Raw genomic sequence first — 25,606 nt, forward strand, 5'->3', positions numbered from 1 at the left:
GTAATACAAGTTCACCTTTGGTACAAGCCTGTACTACACTGTTAAAGTGGTAGCAGTAGCGGAGCAGCCAGACTTATCTCAAGAGCAAATGAGCAGTAGTAGAGATTACACAAAGGACTACAATTACTGTGACTCAAGCAAACACTGACTCAAGGTTTTTGGTTGAAAAATAAAAGTACATTTATTTCTAGACCATATGTTTGCAAAACACTTCACTTCTATTAAATTAAAACCACATATAAAATACACTACACACAACCAATTCACTTTGTGCAGCACAATTCAAGGTAAGTACCTTTGGTTTTGACAGACCGATGTTGTGAAACAAAGACGTTACCAGGGGGACAGATGCGATCACTTTTTGACAGTAATGATAGTTCGGTCTTACTAAAGATACGCGTACCCACGGGGAGAAATGCTACCGGAGTTAAAACACACTTAGCACATGAATCAACACAAGAGAGTTGGGGATAAAAATCATAGGCAATACTTTTGTCAAGGCAGATAGAAACAGAGGACACTTTCCTACAAGTGAATAAAAGTCAATAGGCCTGCGCCAGTGCAAGTGGAACAGGGTTCCTGTTGTCGAGGATCACACGGTTAGTACAGTTAACGATTCGAGATTGCCAGGAGTACTTGGATATTGTCAAAAGAGGAAGCAAAAGTTATAAGAGGGAAGAAAGATAAGGACATGCCTTTAGTGAGGAGAAAGGGGGTTCACCCAGTTCCTCGAGGTTGGACACAGTACCTTATTGAAAGTGAAGAAGAGCTAGTGCTACGGCAGTTGTTCCTGCTAGTTCCTGCAGACTCACGGTTCCTGTGACTTCAGTCGTGGAGACAAGAAGGAGGACGTCTGGAGTGATCTGCACTACCCAGGGATGAGGCCAGCAGCAGCAAAAGCAACGGTGAATAAAAGGTGCGCTCCTTTAAAACAGGAGAGGCTCTTCAGGTGGCTATCTGGACCACTACAGCCATGTGCAGCGATTTCAACCAAGAAGAGGATCCTCTGCCTGTGGAAGATGAGCTGGTTGATCCCACCAGGCTCAAGGGAAGAAGACTCCGGACTGGATCTTCTCTTGTCATTGAAGGGTAGATAGCTCGGGACTGCAGCAGGGCTTCACCGGGACTCGGTAGTTGCAGCTCCTTTTCGGTTCCTTACAGTTCAGTGGCGACTCTGCCTTCTAGCCCAAGAGTCCTGCCTTTTTTGCGAAAATCCCCCATTCACACAGCCTAGCTGTCAATCACCCAGCAGGGGGGGTTCTCCGGCCCGGACAACCACCTCAGCCAATTATGACAAAGTGCGACTTGGGTTTCCAAGGATACCCTGTGCAGTGGGTGACTACACCCCTCCCTCACATTCAGCCCACCTAGACACCCAGGCGCCAAGAGGAGGGCTTCTTGAGAGAAGCCTGCCAAAAGACGGTGACCAAAGAAGGCAAACCTGGTTTGCCGCGCAAAGTAAAACACAAGAAGGACTTTGACAGTAGTCAGCCTCAGAAGAATGGAGTCAGTGGTAAGTCTCAAAGACAACCCTCTGTTACTGCACTGAAGGTGCTGTGTAACACACATAAAAAGTGGGGCTCAGAGAGTGGTGTACTCCAGAGCCCATAATCACACCAACAGTAGAATTCCACATGGCAAAACACATGTAAGAGTGGGAAAAAGGCTCACACTCTTACCAAGTGGAAAACATAAACTGCAGAAATCCAGCAAAGCTGCTGGGGGACTCACTAGGTGAGGGAGATTAGCCATAGAATGAGAATTCTCCCTAACACCCACGACCACCTTTGCCCTCTTGGACCTCCCCTCAGCAGCTGTGGCCATTGTCTCTGATGCTGCACCAGTCTCCTCACTCCCTGAAGATGAAATTACCTGGGAGCATGACTGGGCCTTGCGTCTGTGCTTGGTGGAGGCATCCCTGCTGCCTTGCTCCACAGCGCCTTCTCTGCCCTCTTCTTCCAACATAGCTGTGGATGGGGAGACATAGAAAACAAACATCAGGGTACTGAACATATGTCTGTTTGGCACAATACAAATGTACATGAGTTGCACTGGCAAAGGTCACAACCATCATCACCCTCCACAAAACACTGGTTTGTGCAATCAACACACATACACAATCATGTCTGTCCTTCGCAACAGACAATCACATCCTTGGACAAAGCACTGTCAGCACTGCCAAATAGTGCATTCCCCTCACATGCATCATGGGACATAAACATTTAATTCACACACATCACCTGACAGTTATGAAGCAGGCCACGGAGCCATCACATCAAAGTCCACTCGAGGTCAATTTGGCAGCAAGAGTCAAGCACACATTCAAATGCTCCAGTAACATCCATCCAGGAGTGTTGGCCACTCACACACTCACTTCTCAGACACATGTACACCATACATGCCCATGATGTTGCTGACAGCACCCGTGTGTCACACCTCTCACACGGCTACATCCAGACACATGTATGCAACCATGTGCACGTCGTTACCTGCTGCAGCGCATCACACATTGCAACAGAAACGCCGTTGATGTCACACAAGCTTGAATGGACACACATGCAGCACTGTCTAGGACATGCACACAGACATCCGTAGAAGAGGCATACCTGACATAAGGTATGCACACTCCAACCACTCAACATGCACGTGCACTGCATAGGACAACACATGGACACTTACCAGTCGACTCCAGACGGAGCTGCAAATCCATGACCTGGGCGTGCAGCACTGGGTAGAATCGCTCCAGGACCCGCCTTTTGTTAGTGCTCAACCGGACCCGGCACCCCACTTGGTCCACACCAGCCTGGAGGAAGCACCGGCCTTGTTGTGGGTCCTGGTTTTTTAGTCCTCCCAGCGCTTGTTGACATGGTGGTAGTCACGGGATGCCACCCCCTCCGCGTTGATGGCACCCACGATGTCGGCCCAGATCATCCTCTGTCCTTCCTTGCCGACTTGGTCGGTTGATGAGGGCATCATAATGCCCCAGCACTTACTCCACCATCGATGTCAACTACCCTTGCACCGAAACTGACAGCCCTCTGCCTCACTGCCGGGGGATTGCCACTTGCCTCTGATGATGTTGATTCAGACATGGCAACCCCCGAGGCAGGTGTGGGTGGGCAAGGTGGTCCTGGGGTTGGGCTGTGGAGCGGTAGTCTGGCACGTCGGGAGTCTTCTGGATCAGCAGAGCTGGTCACAGGTCCGACGACAGGAGCACTGGCAATGGCTGTACAGCAGGCACCAAAATTGCAGGGCACGTGGGCAGCAGGCACACACAGTGGGCAGGCAGCAGCAGATGGTTCATAGGAGGCAGCTCTGGGCAGTTGGAGGCAGGTAAATTGGCTGGTAGGCAGGAGCGTGGGCCTTCCGTGTTACTCGCATGGGCAGCTGGAAACAGTGACTCTGCATGTGTGGAAATAGTGCGCTAGCGTGAAATCAGAGGAAAGGGCCTAGTCACGTAAGTTACATGACACACGCTGAACGTTGGGCGTTGGCGTTCATGATCGGGATAAAGTAATGCGTAAGAGACCATGCGAGTTATAGCGGACGGACGTGTGGACTTCGGCAATCATAGCGTTTCCACGCCATCTCTTCACTACTGCGACAGTGCAAGCTTTTTGTTTTGGTGGGGGATTTGCCTTCGGGCACACATGCGTGTTCTTTTCCTTTTTTTGTGAGGCTAACGGTGAGTCGCGTATGTATTTTGCATACTGTCGGTGCCCCTGTGTATCGCGTACCCCCTTTCAGAACATCACAGTACTTTACGTGGCCTTCGTGTATGAATTTTTTGTTTTGCTGGGTGCCACAGCGTATGCGTAACAGTTTTTCTTTTCACATGGGCTACCAAGGGGTCGCATACACATATTGTCCATTTTTGGGGTGCCTGTGTGTTACGCGGCCCGATTGTTTTCCCCTAGGGGTTACATTGAGCCTTGCTGGAGCACACTGGTGCATACGGCTCCCTCACTGAAATTGCCCAGGACAATTGAAAGCTGCGCCTCCCATTGCACCAATCCATCAGTACCATGAGTGGGAGAGCAACATGTGGGAAGGGTGGCCGAGGTGGCAAAGGTGGCGAAGGTGTCTGAGGTGTCCGGGGCAGTGCAGGGAGACCTATGGCCCCCACCCGACAGGGTCAGGGAGATGCAGCTGATGCTGACGTCCCCATCACCCAGGGTCCGGGAACTGCAGGAGCAGCTGCAGAACTCACCACCCATGCTCAGGGTCCCCCAGCCAGGCCTGTAGTGGTCCCCACCCAGGTCCACGGAGAAGCAGGGGCAGATGCTGTCTGTGCATCAAAGGGGAAGGGACGTGCTGTGAAGCGTCCTGGCACCAGCACCCAGGGTCCTGGTGCAGCAGGGTCATCTGCTGTACACACACGCCAGGGTCAGGAAGCTGCAGGGGCAGCTGCAGCACCCACCACCCAGGCTCAGGGACACCCAGCCAGGTCTGTAGTGGTCCCCACCCAGGTCCATGTAGAAGCAGGGGCAGAGGCTGTCTGTGCATCAAAGGGGAAGGGACGTGCTGTGAAGCGTCCTGGAACCGGCACCCAGGGTCCTGATGCAACAGGTCATCTGCAGTACACACACGCCAGGGTCAGGAAGCTGCAGGGGCAGCTGCAGCACCCACCATTCAGTCTCAGGGTCCCCCAGCCAGGCCTGTAGTGGTCCCCACCCAGGTCCACGGAGAAGCAGAGGCAGATGCTGTCTGTGCATCAAAGGGGAATGGACGTGCTATGAAGCGTCTTGGCACCAGCACCCAGGTACAGACACCTGCAAGGCCACCTACTGTCCCAGCATCAGTGGGTGATGCCATAACCCAGGCCACCAGTGCTCCAGCCCTTACTGACCCAAGTGGACCCAAACACAGGGTCTGCACGTCCTTTAAGAAGGCGAGGTGTGCAGTAGCGGAACAGGCTGTAGCCCAAGGCACGGCATAGGAAACCCACATGTCGAGGAAGAGGAGCTTCAATGATGAAGAACTCCAGATCCTCGTGGACTCTGTGCGGGATCACCAACGTGACATGCTTGTGCTGGCCGGGAGCACCCATACACCTGCTCAGCGTATGGCCCACTGGCAGCGTGTCACGGATATGATCAGCGCCTTGGGTAATGAGAGGCGCACTGCTGCTGCGGTAATAAAGCGTTGGAATGACCTCCAGCGCCAATCCAAAGAGAAGCTGACTGGCGCCTTCGCCTGTACTCTGTTGATTGGTGGTGGGTCACCACAAGAGGACGATGAACTCACTTCACATGAGGAGATCATTAATTATATGATTGATGTGGAGCAGATCCAAGGCGTGGAGGACCTGCCAATTTATGAGGAAATGTCCGGTGATTGGTGAAGGCTGTGCATCCAGGAAATGTGTATGTTGATTAAATGATGTGTTACGATTGTCTGGCAGTTGTGCCTGCATTTACATGACTGCCATGGGTGGACAATGTCATGGTGGACTGACACAGGCTAGTTTTCCAGCAGACTGCATGTAAACGATGTGCTACACACCGTGACAATTCTCATGACCACACATGCTCCCTCCTATCCTGTCACTCTCTGGCTAGCCTCTCTTGGCCCTCTTCCTGCTCCAACCTGTGATGGTGAATGGCCTGTAATAATCCTCCACTCCATACTCATCTTCTCACATCTCTGACGTCTGTGAGAGGTCACCCTACCAGCTGCACCTCATCAGTGGTATTCTTCCTTTCCTCTCCTTCCCCCAGCAGCTCACTGTCTCCAGAGGTCTGGTCAGTCGTATGCTGGGCTACTGCAACAGCCTCTACCAAGATTTCTGTGCTTCTACTCTCTTCCCTCTGCAACTCATACAGAACTAGAGTGTGGGAAGTGTCCTTTTGACCTGGTGCCAGGTATTGTCTCTCTCTGGGACTGTGATGTTGGCAATGGCTCCCAGTGGCGACGACTGTTCAGTTCAAAACCCTCTGCATTGTCCACAGGGATTTATGGGTCCTGGGGCCGCAATTCCTTCAACTCTATCTTCATGATCCGCTTCCTTCGCATGGTCTATAATCATCCCTCTCCTATTCCCTCAGGGTCAGTAGCTTCTCATAGCAATGAATTGGTGGTTAAGGTCTATCTTCGGCTGGGGCCTCCCTCTGGTACAGCCTCCCTACCTCAATGGAACTTGAGGTGAACCATCTCTGGGTCTGGAGGCACTTCTGATGCTTCCTCATGTGTTGTGCTTTCCCTCCTCCTCTCCCCTGCTTGAGTCCTGCATGACTGAGAGAATGCAATAGTCACCTGCCCACAATCTGATCTCCGACACGGGCCTCTGAGCCATCAGTTGAACCCATGCACTGCCTCCCTGGCATCCCAGGCACTTGGTGGCTGTTTACGGTCTACCTACAACCCACTACCAGCAATTGACACCTGATGTCTGCACTTACCCTTCCGCTTCCACCAGCCTGCCGCTTTTTTATTAGTGATTATGTAGTGTTATTTTAATTGGATAATGTTCCCATGTACTTCACTGCTCACTCCCCCTTCAAACCCCAGGTCTCCCCTTCACCATGCCTATTTGCTTGCGTGATGTCAATGTGAGCTGGCCTTATGGGATATGTGTGGCTGGAGTCACTCTATTCCCCCAGCCTTGCATCGTCGCACCTGTGACACATGTGTGTTTGGGGTTTGTGAATTACATGTCATGTCACATACAGTGTAATGGCTGTGGGACAGTAGTCATCAAGTTCAGTCTCATGATGTTCAACAGTTCAGGCATGGCTATGCTACGTAGCATCTGTGTATTTGCATCAGTGATGTTGGTGACTCAACTATGCCAGTCAGGTGCTCGAGTGTGAAACAGGTGCTAAGCACCATGCATTATATGTGGTATTGGGCCCTTCCACACACATCCATGGCTGCTTTCATGCTACCCTTCCCTTACATTGACACAGCGTACATGCAGGAGTTTGGGACATGAGTGACATGGCAGGTTAATGTGTTGCATGACAACATTCTGATGCCTATGTGTGTGGGCTATGCTATTTACATGGGTATTCATGTATTTTTCTGTACATGTGCAGGTGATGAAGCACTGGATGCAGAGGAGGAGGTGGAGGAGGAACAGGATATTGAGCCGCTATCAACCACCAGTGGAGGACGTGGTGTGGTAGCCCATGCGGATCCACTGGTGCTCAAGGCCATCCTGGTCCAGACTCAGTCTGAGTCCGGCTCTGATGAAAACTTTGGCTCTGGTGGTGAACCTGAAATGGATTCCTCGGTGCTGTCGCAGGTGAGTGCATCAACTGTGGGTGATGGGGTGTCCCAAATGTCTGCAGGGGGAGACGAGCCCTCACGGGGCCAGTCAGTGTTGGTCTGTCCGTCTGTGGTATTGGCTCCTGGTCCTGGGGCAGCTAAATCAAGGAAGGGATGCAGTCCTGCAGCCACAGACAGCGCCAGCAAGGGCAGGGTTCCCTTGTGTCAGGCAGGCGTGGGTCTGCCAACGCAATGGCCGTGTAGCAGCTGGTGACACTGTGTGGGAGCAGTCCATGTATGAGGTTGCACGGCAACAGGATGCTTCATATGAGATGTTGGCTCAGGGCATTGATAGGGTGGCCAATTCCATGATTTGCCCTCAGAAAGGCAGGTGGATCTCCAGCTGCAGGCATTGCAATCCACATGCCGCTCACACAGGCTGCACATGGAGGCCAGCAACAGGACCCGACGGGCGGAACACGGGGCTCTGCAGGCATCCCTGGTTGCAGAGGCTCGGGCCCACAGGGAGGCCCTGACGGAAGAGTACAGGTCCCTCAGAACTACAGTGGCTGCACTTGAGGCAGACTGCAGTAGACGGTCTGAACAGCAGATGCAACAGTTGACTCATACCATCTCAGAGGAACTCCTGCATCCCGTGAGGTGTTGCATGGGGACCTCCGAGCTATCATGTTGCAGATGCGATCATCTCAGTCCTGCATGGCAGCTGCCATGGAGGACCAGGCCAGGGCTATGTGTGGTGAACCTCCCTTATGACTACCACCTCCTAATGCTACACCAGAGGGTGGTGACAGCAGCGGCAGCTCTCCCGATCCATGCTAGCCATGCTGCCCATTAACCCATGGAGTTTTTTTTTCTTCTCAACCTCCACACATGTTTACCTTGTTTTTTGTCTATTGTGAATTTATGTGACAGTGTGTTGCTTTGTGTAGCATCCGAGGGCATCCACTGTAGGTTCCAGCTGGACCCATACAGGCTTGTCTCGTGTTGGTGTTTGGGCCTCGGGTCCAGACACACATGTCATTCCTACTTACATTTTCCATGGGCTTGCAAGGAGGGCAGCATGTGAAAGTAATTTACACAGAGGCATTGGGCTTCCATTATATCTGTGGCCGGTCTCAATTCCGACCTGTGTACACACCCCTAGTGGGATTCATGATTGTTTGTCCAGTGCATGGTTGGCATCCCTTTTTGTTTGAACATTGAGATACATCCGTTGTTCATGTTCCATCTTCATGGCTTGCCTATCTCAATTATTGTTAGCCTTCCGGCGGTATGTGCTTCCCTGCCCTCTTTAATTATCAGAGCCACACGAAAAATACAAGGGTGCCATGTGCAAGTCTTGGTGTCATGAATAAAGCTTCAGGCTCTAGAAGATTTGTGGCCCCCTTTTTCGTTCGCAAGAGAAGCCGTGCTCAGAAAGGTTCTGGCCCTTTAAGACGAGGACTACCAGGTGCATGGAAGTTGGCTTGGCAAAGCTGGCGTCCCGTCACTTCCTCATTGCCCCGCCTCCGGCGTGCTGCTAGTGGGTTCACGTGATCACTATGCGCTCACGTATTTGTTTAAATAGCGCCGCCGGGAATCACTCGGTGCTTCTGAACTTCCTGGTTTCCAGTGGCGTTACTTTGTACCTTGATTCTGGTGAACCTTCCTTCCCTTTCCCCGCCCTTCTTGGAACTGCTATCCCGTGTATCGGACTTCGGACTGTCCCTGGATTCTGCCTGTCTTCTTCATCCTTGATGTTTGGACTTTGTTTGCTGCCTTCATCGTACTGCTTTGACCTCGGAACGTCCACGGACTTCGAACTAGCCTACGTTTGTTTGCCTTTTGGATTGCTTCTCTTACTAAGCCCCTTTGGAACTTCTTCGGATCTTGCGGGCTTTTTGGGATTGCGACGGACTTCTCTTTGAACTATCTTGGCTTACGGATACTTTTGGATTTTGGTTGTGGATTTGCCTTTGGATTTGAAACTTTGTGTGTACTTTGAACTTGAGACTGCCAGTGAGTTCTGCTTAGGCGTCCTCGTTCCGTTGGGGTAGGCTCTGTTTGGATCCTCTGCATTCCTCTACGGATCATCGACTCTTCGTTGCCTCAGCTGCTCCAGTACAGCTTCCTTCACGGTAAGGGTGTATTTTGAGCATTCACTTTTGGTAATCATTAGCCTGCCAATTCCACTCGCTAGCATTTATTGTTGTATTTCCTTATCCACAGGGGTAAAACTGGTAGATTGGTTGGCACATTTCCTTGGGTTTGAGAGTTCTTACCTCAAAGGTCAGTGCTTTGTTATTTATTGCTTACACTGTATTACTGTTACGAATTGTGGTTAACGTTCATCACTTTCCTTGCAGTCGCTTCCAATCTACCTATACTCCTGTGTCGGCGCACCTTATCCTGAGTACTGCAGCCATCTTGGTCTTCGTTTGGCATCCTATCTTTTGGCTACTAGATCGCACTGGTTGTTTATTTCCAGCCAGCGGGGTATAATAGTCAGAAGAATTCTTCGGCTACACAACGAGGGCAATATTCAACCCTGACACTTGGGGCCTGTGTTTATGTTGTACTGGCCAATTGATGTTACTGTGTCCATTGTTCGTTTGATGTGTGAGAGTGAGTTATTTCAGGACTTGTTGCATTGATGGTTGAGCAATTTGTGGCAGTAGAGTTATGTGTTGGCCATTTATTTCCCAGTTTTGACATTGCATGCCATGGCATGGTGTGGCAACCAGGTGACATGGAGTGTGGGAGGGTTTAGGTGGCATACCAGAATTTAGATGTGTACGTTGCTGTGGTGTTAGTGGCATACTCCATCTTCCATGTGTTTCTTTTCTGCACACCAGATTGAGTTAGTTTAAATACTAAGGGATTCAGATAATGTAGCACTTCCAAGGCCACATTCTCAGGGTGGTAACGTTGGGACAGATGATTGTCCCTTTGTCATCATCGATTGTCACCTGGAATGTGCCAGGGCTATGTGCACTCTGCAGGGGTTGGATTTTAGGTGGAAAATTGTGCCACAACCTGGGTACGGGCAGCCTCGCCACGTGCCCTTTCCCCTCCCATGCGCAGCCTCCGTGCATGTGGTTGGGGATCTGGGGGCACCACCATGTCCAATGCCACGCCATGTTGCAATGTTGTGCAGGACACATGCTGCCACAATGATCCTGCACACTACTGGTGGTGCATATAGTAGCTCACCACCAGAGTGGTCAAGGGAGCGGAAGCGTGACTTTAGCACTCCGAATGTGCACTCCACTATGGCCCTATTTGCAATACGTGCTGCGTTGTATCTTACCTGGGGTGGTGTGGTCGGGTTCCGTATTGACGTCATCATGTAGGTGCTCAGAGGGTAGGCACTGTCCCCTGTGGAGTTGACATGGTTTGTCAGTGGTGTGTTTTTGTCTGTGTGAGACATGCGAGCATTTGCAGGGCCATTTATACTCCCCAATGAGCCATGTGTTGCCATGCCTCCCAGCTTCCAGGGACCGGTGTAGGGGTGACATTCTGAATATGAAACTTTCATGGGTGGACCCTACATAGTTAGCATATACAGAGGTAATGATTCCCTTACCTGCACGTTGATGGAATGCCAGTGCTTTCGATTCCGATAGATGTGCTCTGTGGCCCTAGGTGGATGTAGGGCCACATGGGTACAATCAGTGGCACAAGGCACTTTAGGGAAGTGTGCCACCCCGTAAAAGTCCTGGACCACGGCCCGCCTTTCTGCGGGTGTTCTGGGCATGTATGTGTGCCTGCGGACTGAGGGGCGTGCAGTCATGATTGCCAACAACTGGTGTAGGCAGCGCGACTCTGTGGGCTGTGAAATGCCCCCGACTATGCTGAAATGACCCAGTGGCCAATAAATGCAGTACATTGAGCACCTTTTCCAAGGGGCTCAGTGCCTGGAAGCCACAGGGTAGGTGATGTGAGGTCATCTCCCACTCCCTGACCAAGTCTAATATATGAGGTGGAAACCTATACCTACCATAGACCTGGTCATCAGGCATCCCACACGATACAGAGAGGATATTAACAAAGATTGCAAAGTTAAATTGCTCACGTGCACCAGGCACTGACGGGATAACACATTTTGACTTTAAAAAATATCCCGACAAATTGGCATCTTTTATAAGTGAGGTGTTCCAGAACTGCAAAAGAATGAAAGAGATACTGGTCTCTTGGAAGACGGCACATGTGGTGCCTATTTTCAAAAAGGGAGCTAGAGATAACCCACTGCACTACTGCCCAATCGCCATTCTAGACACGATCGGCAAAATATTTGGCTCTTTGGTCCTGGACACTTTTCAGGAATGGACCATACGAGCATCATGTTTCGATCCCCTCCAGGCGGGCTTTGTCAAGGGCATGGGGACTACTGCAAACATCCTGCTCCTGAGTACCTTGATGGCCAAGGTCTTGGAGGGCAAACCTTGTCTACTCATGGCTTTCATAGACCTGGTCCAGGCGTTCAACCAGATCAACCGAACTGCCTTATAGAGGAAACTGGACACCAGGAGATGCCTAAACCCTATCCTGGAACCAATAAAGGCCCTCTACTCAAGTACCACGATGCTGTCAGAATGAGCAGAACTGGGCTCTTATCTAAACCGATCAATACGGCTCAGGGTGTCAAACAAGGAAGCCCTTTGGCGCCAGCTTGTATAATTTTTACATTGCAGACTTCAAGAACTTTGAGAAGAGGTTAAGAGCCTTCGCTCCCAGAATGGGTGATTTAAAACTGTCAAGACTTCTCTACGCCGATAACATCATCCTAATGGATCAGACAGCTATAGGCCTACAACGGAAATTAACCAACTTGTTAGCCTACATAAGGAAAACGACCTGGAATTGAATAAAACCAAAACCAAAATAATGTCCTTCCAAAAATCAATGAAAAAGACGGAAAACCTGAAATGGAACCTCGAGGGAGTTCCATTGGAAAAGGTCAAAAGTTTCAAATACCTGGGAATCACCCCGAATAACAGCGCCGCTGAAATCCCAATATAGGAAAGTCTACACGCGAAGACAAGAACAATGACATCTCAGGCCAGAACGGTAGACAGGAAATATTCCAGCCTTGGACTTTTATAAGTACATGGTGGTGCCAGGAATAATTTACGGCGTGGAAGCAATACCTAACATTCTAGCAGTCCTCTGGCAAAAATTGGAAGCCTCGTCTGGCACAAAGTTCTGGCTTTGCCACAATCGGCACCCGTAGCAGTAATTTGTCAAGAATTGAGCCTCACATCTTTTAGTGCGATGGTTGCACTTAACGGTCTAATGCTCTATAGAAAGGTTATCCTCCCTTCGCCCCCTTTGATTTTGAGACCATAAAAAAGAAATAGATGGAGGGAACATCAAGATGCTCACAAAATCGACTGCAAAGAATAAACTTCTCTTGGATACCATAGGAAGCTCAGAAGAAGAGCTAATGACCAACCCATCAAAAGTCAAAAGAAGATTGCTAGAACACGACTGGATTGAAACGCTAGAAGGAGCAGCACAATCTAAGCTAACCAGCACACTCCCGATCAATACCAAGAAAGTAAATCAAGTAATGCCATACCTGACAAAATTCCCCGACATGGCTACCTACGGATTCGCCTAAATTTGTTAAACACAAATTAAATACTAGCTATTAGAGGCAAAACAAATGTCTGTTTTGCAAGTTCATAGATCAAGTGGAAACAACAAGACATCTTCTCCTATCATATATGGGGACACAGGAAGCCCGCACCACTTTTCTTGGCCACCTCTTTAAGGACTGACACTCCTATGACGAGGCAGAATGGTGGGCAAGGCTAATGAGTGGAGAAAAACCTTGCTGGGTGATTGCAGTTGTACGTTTTTTCCAGAAGATCGGCCTGGACCGTCTTTCTGGAAACCCGGGAGACACAGCAAAACACCAAAAACATGAGCTCCAATGAGTTCCTGTTAGACCCTACGGCCCCAGGGACATCAGAGACATTATGACTCACGGAATAGGCCTTCCAGTTTAGTCAAGCAGGTGCTCATAATGGACAAGGACATATGTGCTAATTTGCATTCTTGTAAACATTGTTTTACAATTAAATTAAGTAATAAAAAAAAGAAAGTCCCTCTGAAACCTCACAGACAGTGGAGCCTCGACCCACTGCTGTGGAGGCAATTCCAAGGGCTGACAAGAACCTTAGTGTTCATGTCACACACCCTGTGTGGTGTATGTCCTTTAGAATAAAGGCCCCTTCAGTTAAACCTGTAGTGGCTGAACCACTTGGAAACCCACTTACAGTGGAAGTGGTTCCTAAAACTCTAAACCTGGATACACCTGAAAACCCACTTACAGTGGAGGTGATACAGATGGATATGAAAAGCAAAGGTGTTTTTAACAAACCTAAGAGGACAAGCAGTTTCCTTGACCCCAAGGTAGACAATGAGTTTTCTCCTTTAGTTCAGAGTGCCAAGAAGGCAACTTCCAGCCATGAGAAACTGAAAGCCAAAAAGAGTAATACGGAATCTAAGAATAGCTTTCTTACTATGCCTTCTAATAAAAAGCCTGTGACTCCAACTACTCCTACAGGAGAAATGGATAGGTGTTCTGATAAGGCTATGGTCTCTGTTTCAAGAGACAACTCTAAATCTGTGGAGTCCTCTACAGAGGTTCCCACTGTAAGTCCTAATGTTAGCAGGGAAACCTCTAACAAAGGCAAATCTAAAACTAGAATATTAGGGAAATTGGAGCCTGAACCATGTTCCACCATTTCAGTTCCAATTCTAAAGTCTTTAACTCACACTGCTTCTGAGGAAGTGGTAGATAGACAAGTTGGAAACATATCTAGGCCTTTGAAGACTGGTAAACCTCAAAGCTGGTGGAAATCCAGAAAATATATGTCAAAGGCTAAACCTCTTGACACTGTGGGATCTTCTGCTGAAAGCCCCCTTGTAAATCCGAGTGTTAGAAGGGACACCCTTAACTAAGGTAAAACAAGATCTAAGAGGAAGTGGAAGCATGTACCATGCTTTGCCTCAACCGCTCCAACTAGGATACCTGAGACCCAACCTGCTCCTGTGAGAGAGGTGGCGAGGAATCATCGAGACCCCTTTAGGTCTAAGGGATTTCTTTATAAGAACCCCTTTAAAAAGCCTATTGTAGGTTCAGAAGTTATCACAACTTCTGAGGGACTGTTAAATCAGATCCCCTATACATTATACAAGAGCAAAGTGGCCAACAGTACTTGTAGGTCATCTAGTTTGCAAATGATAACTAATATAAACAAAGTCTCACAGCAAGGGCAACAAAATGATTTCTGGTGGACTCAGCAAATAGTTTAACCGACTTGAAACATGAGATCCATCCTGGTGAGGATTAGATCCTCCTGTTCTTTAGTGTGGGAGGGACGAGTGTTAGGTACAATTTTCATAGAAATGGTAAATCTTCCTGACCTGGGTCAATCCCAGACCTTTTTGCTTTACTAGTGGGATATTTTTCCTTAACATCTCAGTCAGTCTGAAACGTTTTCCACCCTCACAGAATCTTTTACTCTTTTTATGGGTGTCATTTTATAGACTCTCCATAGCGTCATTTTAAACTTATCCTCTTTAACAATTTATTGGCAATAAGTGCCTGTTGTTGCTGGTTTGCACTAAGGGTTCCCCTTTTAACTTTATTTTGCAAAACCTGAGAGAACTACAGTTCCCAAGGGTGGAAAGGATCTTTGGATCCCTTTTACATTTTATTCTGTGAAGCCAGCACACCCCACCCTACGTGGAGTGCTGGGGAGATACAATGTATCCCCTTTTACATTAAAACTACTGTAACAATTCTGTTAAAGGGACAAGCTTACCTTCAATGGTGGGTGCCAGTGGTAACTTGTATTAATTTGGTGCACCGTTACCGTGGGCTGTGTTAACAGCAGCAGTAAAGGCACCTAAGTGTGCTCATTTTACCATAATGGTCCCTCTCTTCTTTTTTCACCATTGTATTGTTTCTCATCCTGTCTTGCTCCTTCCCCTGACATCCAGGGTGGGAAATTCCTTTGTGTGATTTATAGCTTTGGCAGGAGTCCCCTGGACTCCCTGCCCAGGCTCCAGTCGGTCTGTGAAGGCAGTAAGCGAGGGAGGAGTCCAAAACTCCACAGCCCTGTGTCTTCATCCTTGCCTGAATGGGGACAAATCCCAGTTGTGGGCTGGCTGTCCTGATTGGACAACCAGGCCGCCCCTTGTTGTAAAATGCAGGGAGGGAATGCAGAAGATGTGCTGTAGTTCCCGATAAATACTGCAAACCTGTTAGCTGAAGACAAGTCGACCTCAGGAAACGAACCTGAAAAGGATGATGAAGGAAAAATGGCAGAGACGATTTCCAGCAACAGGAGAGCCTGCTGTGTAACCTAAGCCTGCTGTAGCCCTTCCTTCCAATCGATCTGGAGACTCTGAAAACGAGGACCCTGACCCAGAGTCTAGTGAGACCCACTAAAGTCGGGAAGACGTCCATTTTCAGCCATCCCACGTGTTGCTGTGATCTTGCAGGGCTGCAATAGCCCAATACCCAGGGACCTCGAGCTACTGTGCGGTGCATGGTCTTCCAAATTCCGAATCTCGCTGAAATCTTGAGGGCATCCTCGTGTATCTCCAGAGAAACAAATCAAGTTAAAAAAGTCCCCTCACCAGAGTGCTGGACCTTTGTAATTACGAGAATTCCACCGCGATTTTCTGTCTTCTGTGCTCCTTGAAAATGCGCCAAATCCACAGAACCACATTCAGCGACAAGAGAAACATTGCCTAGAGCCTTATTCGTTGATCCCTGCTGCAAAGTCCCTTCCAAGGTCCTGTTTTCAGTCACCACAACAAGGAAACCACTGACTGGGTTTTTTGGCTGCAGATCCTGAAGTCCTCCTGCTGCAAAATCTTCAAGGCTGAGGTACTGTGTTGGCATGGGTATGTCCTTACCTTAAGTCTCTTAGGACTTCTGTGTAGCTGTGGGGCGTTTCCTGTGAAGGCGAGGCCTCTCATCCAGTTGCCCCAGTCTCACTGCTAGAATCCTGCTAGGGTGTCTTTGTGTCACAAGTCTAGGCGGAGAGTACAGGGCAGAGGCTATCTCTCACTGTATGCAAGTAGATTAAGGGAGATTCCGGAGACAATGCTAGACTATAACAGATTAAAGGTACATACCAAGCTGTTAGTTGAAACAGGTATTCACAGGAACTGCAGGAGCAGGCTGTAAACAAAGAGGCAGAGAAAAGGCAAAGACAAGCAAGCACGCTGGGCAACTTGGATTGATCAGAAATAAGGGTGTACTGGAATATGATAAGGGATCTCTAGGGATTAAGGAAAGCCCTTGGGATAGGTACCAGCAGATTACTCTTAACAACAGTCATACAGCAACGTCATGACTTAGGCGTGCCGAGGAAACTGTTGTACTCAGTGCAAGGGTAAAACTGAAAGACCATATACTGAGGCAGGTACGACTTCAACGGACTAGGTGAAGGCATCAGAAGTCTTCCCTTATCTGATCTGAACGGAGACCAACCCAGGGTCACACTGTAAAACGGATTCAAGTGGAGACACCACAGTGGACCAAGATGTATACAAGTAGAAAGCAGTGTTCAAATAAATAACCAGGTAGAGGACAGGATAGGATATCAGAAGTTGGAACAGGCAGAAAGCAAGGCAAGGAGCCCAGAGGAACAGGGCAGAAAACAGAGGAGTGTGGCAAGGCTGCCAGACAGGGAAGCCCAGGGGAGAAGGGCAGAAGGCAGCAGAGTGCGGCAGAGCCGTCAGGCGTGAGCCTAGAGGAGCAGGGTGGAAGGCAGCGAAGTGTGGCAGAGCCGTCAGGTGGGAGCCCAGAGGAGCAGGGCGGAAGGCAGCGGAGTGTGGCAGAGCCGTCAGGTGAGAGCCCAGAGGAGCAGGGCAGAAGTCAGCAGAGTGCGGCAGAGCCGCCAGGAGGGAGCCCAGAGGAGCAGGGCAGAAGGCTGCAGCAGACTGGAGAGGGAGCTGCAAGCATCAACAGCAACAGGAATCAAAAGGCCAAAAGAGGATTTCCAGGAAAGGTCACAAACTGGTAACAGGAGCACCAGCATGAACTCCCAGAGAAAGCAGTTTACTGACAACTGCTTCTGTTCAAAGTGAGCTTGTAAAGGCCCTCCCAGCCAGCAGGCCAGCAGGGTGGAGCTGATTGCAGACTCTGGCAGCTGTGTTCAATTAAGCCCAGACCTGGCTTCAGTAGCCTGCAGCAGTGGTTTCTAATCAAGTGCTCTCCAGCTCTGTGCAGCCTAGCCTGCAGTAGCTTGGAACAGGTGAATGCAATCAGGCCCTCTGCAGCTCTTAGTAGCTTTCTGCAAACAAATGTATTTAATATGCCTCCTCCAGCCCTCTGCCTTTTAGACCGCATACATGTCCCAGAATGCATCTGCTGGTTTAACCCAAAAGCCGGAAAGGAACATGCAATTAGATTAGTCCAAAACTGCAGCGGTAAAACAAGGAAAGTAAGGCAGAGGCGCATGTAGCAGGGCTGGGTGGCAGGCGAGTAGGATCGTGACACCTTGTTTGGGAGAATTCTCCAGAATGGCTAATTTCCCTTGCCTACTGAGTCCCTCAGCAGCTTTGCTGGATTTCTAGGATTGGATTTTTTCACCTTGTAAGAGTGTGAGCCTTTTCCCCCACTCTTGCATGTGTTTTGCTGTGTGTTTTACATTTTTGTGTTCATAGTCTGTGGAGCCTCACCTACTCCACAGGCATCATCATTTTACTGTATGTCACACAGCAACTTTAGTGCAGTCATACAGGGTTGTCATTTTCAGACTTCCCACTTTAAACTCCATAAACTGTGACTGACTACTGTCTTCCAGAACATGTAAAGTTGCCATTGACTTTATTAATATTTGTAAAATCACAGACCCAGTACAAACTATCTTACATAGAGTACTGGAAATGGTTAATAGTTATCCCTTTTTGTCTGTCTCTCATGGAACATTATTTAGTTCCCCTTTCTTTAAGATTTGGCTGGTGGCAGTGGTATCTACCATATTTTTCCTACCGCGTCTATGAAAATAGCCTTGGTATTTTTTTAGGCTATGTTAGTAGCCTCGAACTTAAATCCGCTGGACCCCATTTACTTTTATTTGGTTCTGGCTGGGTTTATTCGCCATTTCTTTTTGTAAAAGGTCTTTCTCATGTTTTACTCTGTGCGCCAAACCAGGTTTGGTCCCTTTGTTCGCCGTCCTTTGGCGGGCTTCTGCACAGAATCCCTCCTTAGACGCCTGAGAGTCTGGGTGGACAGGATGTGAAGGAGGGGTTTTAGGCCCCCTGCACAGGGTTCCCTTGTAAACCCAAGTCGCACTCTGGTTTGATTGGCTAGGTGACTGTCCTGCCAGGACAGCCACCCTGCTGTGTGATTGACAGCCAGGCTGTGTGAATGGGGCAAAACTGCATAAAAAGCAGGTCTCTGCGATTTGGAAGGCAGAGTCGCCACTGGATCCAGAAAACCGAAGAGAAGCTGAAGGAAGAGGACCACTACCATGGCTGAACCCCCCGGTGAAGCCCTGCTGCGGGTCAGAATATCCTACACCTCGACGACAGAGAAGATCGGCAAGGAATCTTCTTCCCTTGAGCTGGTGGGACCAACCAGTTTGCCAAACACCAAGCAAGCCCTCCCTCCCCTGGTCGAATTTGCTGTGCACCACTGCAGTGAACCAGAAAGCCAGGAGGACCGGACCCTGTTTGGGTTTTAAGGAGCGCAGCTTTCATTCGGTGCTTAGCTCTGCTGCTGGTTTCTTCCCTGGGCAGTGCAGGACCCTCCAGTGTTCCTACTTCGTGTCAGTCCAACAGTTACTTCAGGAGCCGTGAGCCTGCAGGACCTGCCAGGAACTTCTGCCTCAGCTACAGCCTCCTTCTTCATTTAAGGTACTGTTCAAACCCGGTTGTTCGATCTGTCCGCCCGCAGTGAAAGTGTTTGAAATCTTTCGCCAATCCGAGGGCTTGTCCTTCTCTACTCTTTTAAGTAACTTTTCTTCCGACCAACTTCGTTTCGATCTCTTGGCAAAGACTTAACCGCGAACTACTCTGAACTGTCTGCTTCTCTGCAAAGATACTCGGAACCATTAACATTGGCCCAGGCCTATTAATTTGAATCCTAGTTGTAAGCATTTTCTAGATTGCCCTGCCTACCTACTTGTTGGTGCTGCTTGATTTTGAATAACCTTGTCTTTCCCTCCCTTTTTAAATTGTTGGCGTGCCATTTTGCCCACATTTCATTTTGAGCTTAACTTGTCCAGAATTCATTGGGTGTTGTGTAGTGTATTAAGATTGTGATTTTCTGCTGCTTTACTTTAGTGAATTGTTTGATAATTGATGGTGTACATAAATGTATATTCTTTTACTCAGAAACTTTGAGTCAGTGTTTGTTTGAACCATAGCAATTGCTGTCCTTTGTGTAACTTCTGATACTGCTCACTTTACTCTTGAGATAAGTCTGGCTGCTCAGCCATCGCTACCACTTTACTGTGTAGTACAGGCTTGTACCAAAGGTGAATTTGTACTTACACTTGTAGTCTTAATTGTGTGTGGTGTTTCCAAAGGGTACTGCATATGATTCTGCCTAACACTGGTGTACAGCGGTGAGGATAAAGTATAGTAATTACACCTAGAGTGCAGCTATTGGCTTGGATCAACTAACCACAAGGCTAAACATCACTAAAAAGCAATTTTTAATCATGTCTGATATGGAAGGCTACAGTCGGGAGGCCCTCCTTAGTTCCACTGTTGATTATTTAAAAAATCTGTGTAGAGAAAGGAATCTCTCTGTTAAAGGCAAAAAGTAAGAATTAATTGAAAGATTATTAGAGAAACAAAGTCTGGAGAGGGGGTCTGAAATACCTAACCCTCCAGCAAATATGGAAAATAATGAGGATGATAATGTGTCAATTATTATGGATGAGGTAGATGAGGCAGATGTGTCTCACAATGTAGGCTTTACTGCTCCTCTACCTGCTCACCAACCTCAACCTTTGTCCACTCTGACCCCTACAGGTCCTACACTCTGTCCTGAATTCATTGCTCTAGTAAAGATGAGGCTTGAATTGGAATTCAAACATATTAATGCTCAAACTGAACAAAAGCATCAAGAACTTAAGCTCAGAGAAATGGAGTTGAATCATGAACTAGAAATGAAAAAGTGTCATGATGCCTACCCCCAGGCATCCGGATCAAGACCATCAGCCCCGGGAGCAGGCATCCAGATATTTAATAAAAACCCCAGCAGCCCCGGCTGGGGACTGTCTGGGTTCAGTCCTGGCGCCTTAGGCTCATGCAGACCATGCTGCAAATGAATCCAAGCCAACGTGAGGCCTGGATGGGACTATTTTACTACAGGGACTCTTTTTTACACGGGTGTGGTTCTAGGGACTTCTTACCTGGAACTACTTTGGAGGCTATTTAAACCACGCCCGAACAGGAGCACATGCTTCGCGTTATTCTGAATCCAGCAGCGTAACGCTCACCGTACCTGCAGTCAGCATCCAGTCTTCAGCCACGCCCGTCTCGAATCCAGAGCTCCTAGCAATAGAAGAAAGAAGAAGGAAAGGTTAGAACACAGATATTATTTCAATCCTTACCTGAATTCCGGATCCATCACGTCTTTGAACTTGAAAAGGACATTATTCTACACGCGTCGCATCGCCAGCTGCAGCGCCGCACCATACTCACCAGTCCTCACAGCATTTTTCGATCCGGCGCAGCCTCCATCATTTTCTTCGCCGAATTCCACCATCTAGGGGACAAAAGAAACATAAGGTGAGCCGAGAGAGTCAACAAATACAACCTCTCCACCATAGACTTACCTGATTAACAACCGGAGGCATTATTCTGTAACAAACCGCAAATTCTTACGCCGCACCTGTAAGGAGAGAGAAACCAGCAATTTAAATACACGCATCTTTTACCGGAGAGTGTTGAGTAATATAGTCTCTTACCTGAACACCATCAGCTGCCACAAGACAATCTTCCCTTGGATCCAGCTGCAACACAAGAAAGGAATGTACAAGAGTGAACATCGGACATATTGAACTCTTTGAACTTTATACTTACGGGTTCTCGCCTGGAACCTCGGAGTCAATATTCCAACGCCTTCAAACCAGTGACGTAACTGGTATCTAAGCGCCCCTGCATTCCACGCAGGATGGAGAGCTCATCATTTAAAAACATAAGGTGAGCTTACTGAAAGTGACTATCGGTGGTGATTAGTGGGGAGAACAGTGGGGTGCCATTACTAGAATCCACGGGTGGCTAAATCCCTTTCTCCACTTGCAGGAGAATACTTCTACGGGTCAAGCAGACGAGATTAGGCGGTCCAGTCCAGTCTGTCATCTCTGCACTACGCTTCACGTTGGAGGAGGTCGCAGCTGTCCGGGTCCGATCGACGCCCCTGTGGGAGCCAGGTGAGCGTAACAGAACGCAAACCCTATCTACAAATCCCCACCCGGGCGTTATGGAAACCTCCGAAACAGACCAACTAGCCCAATTATTAGAGGAATTTAGGGCGGAAGTGCACTCTGCGCACCAAGAGACTAATGCCCACAGGAGAGAACTGATTGTGTCAAAGGAACGCACAGATGATCTTGCTAGACAACTGCTGCAAAATCAAGCTGGGAAAACACCCCTACCTGGACTCGGGGGAAGCCCAGCTCCTGTTTCATCGAGCAATCCTGTGCAAGTAATCCTACCAGGGGCTATTCCTTTAGCTCCACCCGAACGCTTTGCTGGGGACCCAAAAAGGTTTGCAGTGTTTATGAATCAATACTGCTTGCACTTTTTATGCAGACCTGGAGCTTTTCCAAATGACCAAGCCAAAGTAGCCTTTGTACTATCATATCTTAGTGGCAGCGCAGCTGACTGGTGAATTCCACTAGTCAACCAGGATGACCCTCTTCTTCGGGATTTTCAGGGTTTTCAAAGAAGCATGGAAAGTCTATTCGCCAGACATTCACAGGGACAGGCCCTGGATAACAAACTTTTATCCCTACGACAGGGTAATCAGGATCTGCTAACCTATATCGCAACCTTCAATAGGTTGGTGGTGGAAACCGGATGGCATGAGGAGAAACAAATTACATTATTTCATCGTGGGCTTCGGGGAGAACTCAAAGATGGTTTGGCTCAAGTTGTGAACCCATCTCAGGATTGCGCAGAATATATAGACTTAGTGGTCCAGTTAGACCACCGACTTCAGAATAGAAAGGCTGATCGAGCTAAGTTTGAGAGTCGGGTATGGGTTAAACCCAATGTTACCCCCAAAGGAACAGATCCATCAGAACCTATGCAGATTAGGGGGGTTAAAGGAGCCATAACTCAAAAGGAAAGAGAAAAGAGACGGCAGATGCAATTGTGTCTGTACTGTGGAACCGCAGGACATTTTCTACGGGATTGCCCTATAAAGCCACCCAAGAAAGTAGTAGAAGTTGCTGACAAAAGTCAAATAGAGCCTGATTCGGGAAACAACCACGCCCGACAAGCGTAGAGGTCCGCTTGTCGAGCTTAAAGAAGGACACTCAGACCTCCCACCTAATTACACCAATGGTCCTAATTGATCCAAGGCAGCCATCACACATGCACGCAGTAAGCATACATTGATAGCGGTGCCGTAGGAAACTACATGGACCATGAATTGGCCTCAAGGATGAATCTACCCCTTTGCAAAAAGACTGCTTCGGATGTCATCACCACAGTCGATGGAACTGAAATTCTCTGGACCTGTAACTCATTCCACTACTGAGCTGACACTGTTGGTTCAAAATGGGCATCGAGAAACTATTGTGTTTGATTTAATCAAGGCCCCGCAATTCCAGATAATTCTGGGAATGCCATGGTTGGAAACACATAATCCTTGTATTGATTGGCGAGAGAAGAGAGTGACCTTCCCAGATTGTGCACACACCTGTTACCCGGAAAAAACCTTGAACAAAAGCCTGGCCACCGTCACTAATCCAGTTGTGCAGTTACCTCAGGAATATCAAGAATTTCAGGATGTTTTTCAAAAAGAACAGGCAAATACCTTACCACCTCACAGATCATACGATTGTCAAATCGACCTAATACCCGGTGCACAACCTCCATGCAGTAGAATCTACGCCCTTACGGAACCCCCAAAATCTTCACCTACGACAATGTCTGGACCAATACCTTGCTAATGGCTTCATTCGTCCATCCAAATCTCCTGCATCCTCAGCTCTATTCTTCGTGCCTAAAAAGGAAGGTGACCTTAGAACGTGCATAGACTACTGCGCATTAAATCAGATTACGGTAAAAAACTGATACCCATTGCCTCTGATCCCCGAATTACTAGACCAAGTAAAGGATGCTTGTATCTACACTAAGTTAGACCTCCGAGGGGCATATCATCTGGTACGTGTAAAGAAAGGCGATGAGTGGAAGACTGCCTTTCGCACCAAGTACAGGTTATTCGAATACCAGGTGATGCCCTTCGAGTTGTGCAATGCACCAGCAGCCTTCCAGTATTTTATGAACGATGTCCTTCGTGAACTCATTGACGTCTGTGTTGTCGTATACATAGACGATATTCTAGTGTACTCCTCCTCAGAATCAGACCATGTGACGCACGTTCGTGCAGTCCTTGAGAAATACGCCAGCACAAGTTATACACAAAATTGGAGAAATGTGTTTTTCATTCTACAGAAGTTAAATTCCTGGGATTTATCCTGACTCCAAAAGGAGTTCGAATGGACTCTCGAAAGGTGGACGCAATCCTCAAGTGGCCATCACCCAGTTCAGTTAAAGGGGTACAAAGCATGCTTGGATTTGCTAATTTCTATCGCAGATTTATTCCTGAATTCTCACATATTGTATACCCCATCACAGCACTTCTGCGAAAAAACAAACGTTGTTTGTGGACTGAAGAGGCTGAAAGAGCCTTCCAAGAGCTAAAATCGAAATTCACGTCTCCACCTGTCTTAAAGCATCCACGCCCTGAGCTTCCATACATGGTTAAAACCGATGCATCCAGTTTAGCCATGGGAGCTGTCCTGTCCCAGAAGGATCCCGAAACCGGTCAACTTCATCCAGTAGCGTTCTGGTCAAGAAAGTTCTCAGCACCCGAATTAAACTATGCGGTTACTGATAAGGAGTTATTAGCCATCAAGTCCGCCTTCAAGGCTTGGCGGCATTATCTTCTCGGTGCCAGGCATACCATCACTGTAATCACCGATCACAGGAATCTGCAGTATTTGAAAACAGCCAAGGCCCAATCATTGCGTCAACTTCGGTGGGCATTATTCTTTGCCGAACTCGATTTCGTGATCACTTATTGACCAGGTTGTAAAAACGGCAAGGCAGATGCCTTATCCCGAATAGGGATGGGAGAAGTATATTCGAACCCGGAACCGGTGCCTTAATTTCAGAACAAAGAATTCTTGGCATAACTACTCTACAGACTCAAGAAGACATTAATTTAAAAATCCAACAACTTTTCGATCCAGCAGCCATGCAGGACTGGGTTAAGAAAGGCCAAGATTATTCAGTCATCAATGACCTACCTTAATATCAAGAACGTCTATTTCTACCACACAAGGAACTACAAGAACTAGTCATCTCCAATTATTATGACGCCCTTATGGAAGGACACCCAGGTATTGCAAAAACTGAAGCTAAAATTAAAAGACAATTCTGGTGGCCCACAAGGCGAAAGGACGTAAAGTTATTTGTGATGTCTTGTGGTATCTGCGCCCAAAACAAAAGTCAGAAGAAAAAACCAGCTGGCCTTTTACAACCTTTGGATATTCTACCTACACCATGGCACACCTTGTCTTTAGACTTCATTACAGATCTACCTCCGTGTAATGGATTTAACATCATTCTAGTTATTGTGGATCTTTTTTCAAAATGGCCCACTTTATTCTTTTAAAAGGATTACCTTCCGCTTCGATGTTGGCCAAGGAATTTCTCGAAAACATTGTTCGAATCCATGGATTTTCTTCCGTATTGGTCTCTGACTGAGGTAGTCAATTCATTTCGCAAGTTTGGAAGAAATGCTGTCAAGTGGCGCAAAGCGACATAAGGCTATCAACCAGTTACCACCCCCAAACTGATGGTCAGACGGAAAGGACCAACCAGACTCTTGAACAATACCTATGTTGTATGCTACACCAAACCGAAAGCAATTGGAAAGATATTTTATGGATTTCTGAATACGCATACAATAACTCCGTACATTCAGGAACCAGACAAAGCCCCATTTATACCATATATGGACATCATCCTCGAACCTCAGAACTCGATTCGCCTCAACACTTAGAAATGCCTGCAGTGACTCATCTGCACTCTACTATTACAAAAGCCTTTAAGGAAGCAATAGAACACTTGAAACAAGCAAAGGAGAAATACAAGAAAAATGCTGATC

Source organism: Ambystoma mexicanum, chromosome 2q, assembly GCF_040938575.1.
Source record: "Ambystoma mexicanum isolate Mex_15411 chromosome 2q, UKY_AmexF1_1, whole genome shotgun sequence".
NCBI lineage: Eukaryota > Metazoa > Chordata > Amphibia > Caudata > Ambystomatidae > Ambystoma > Ambystoma mexicanum.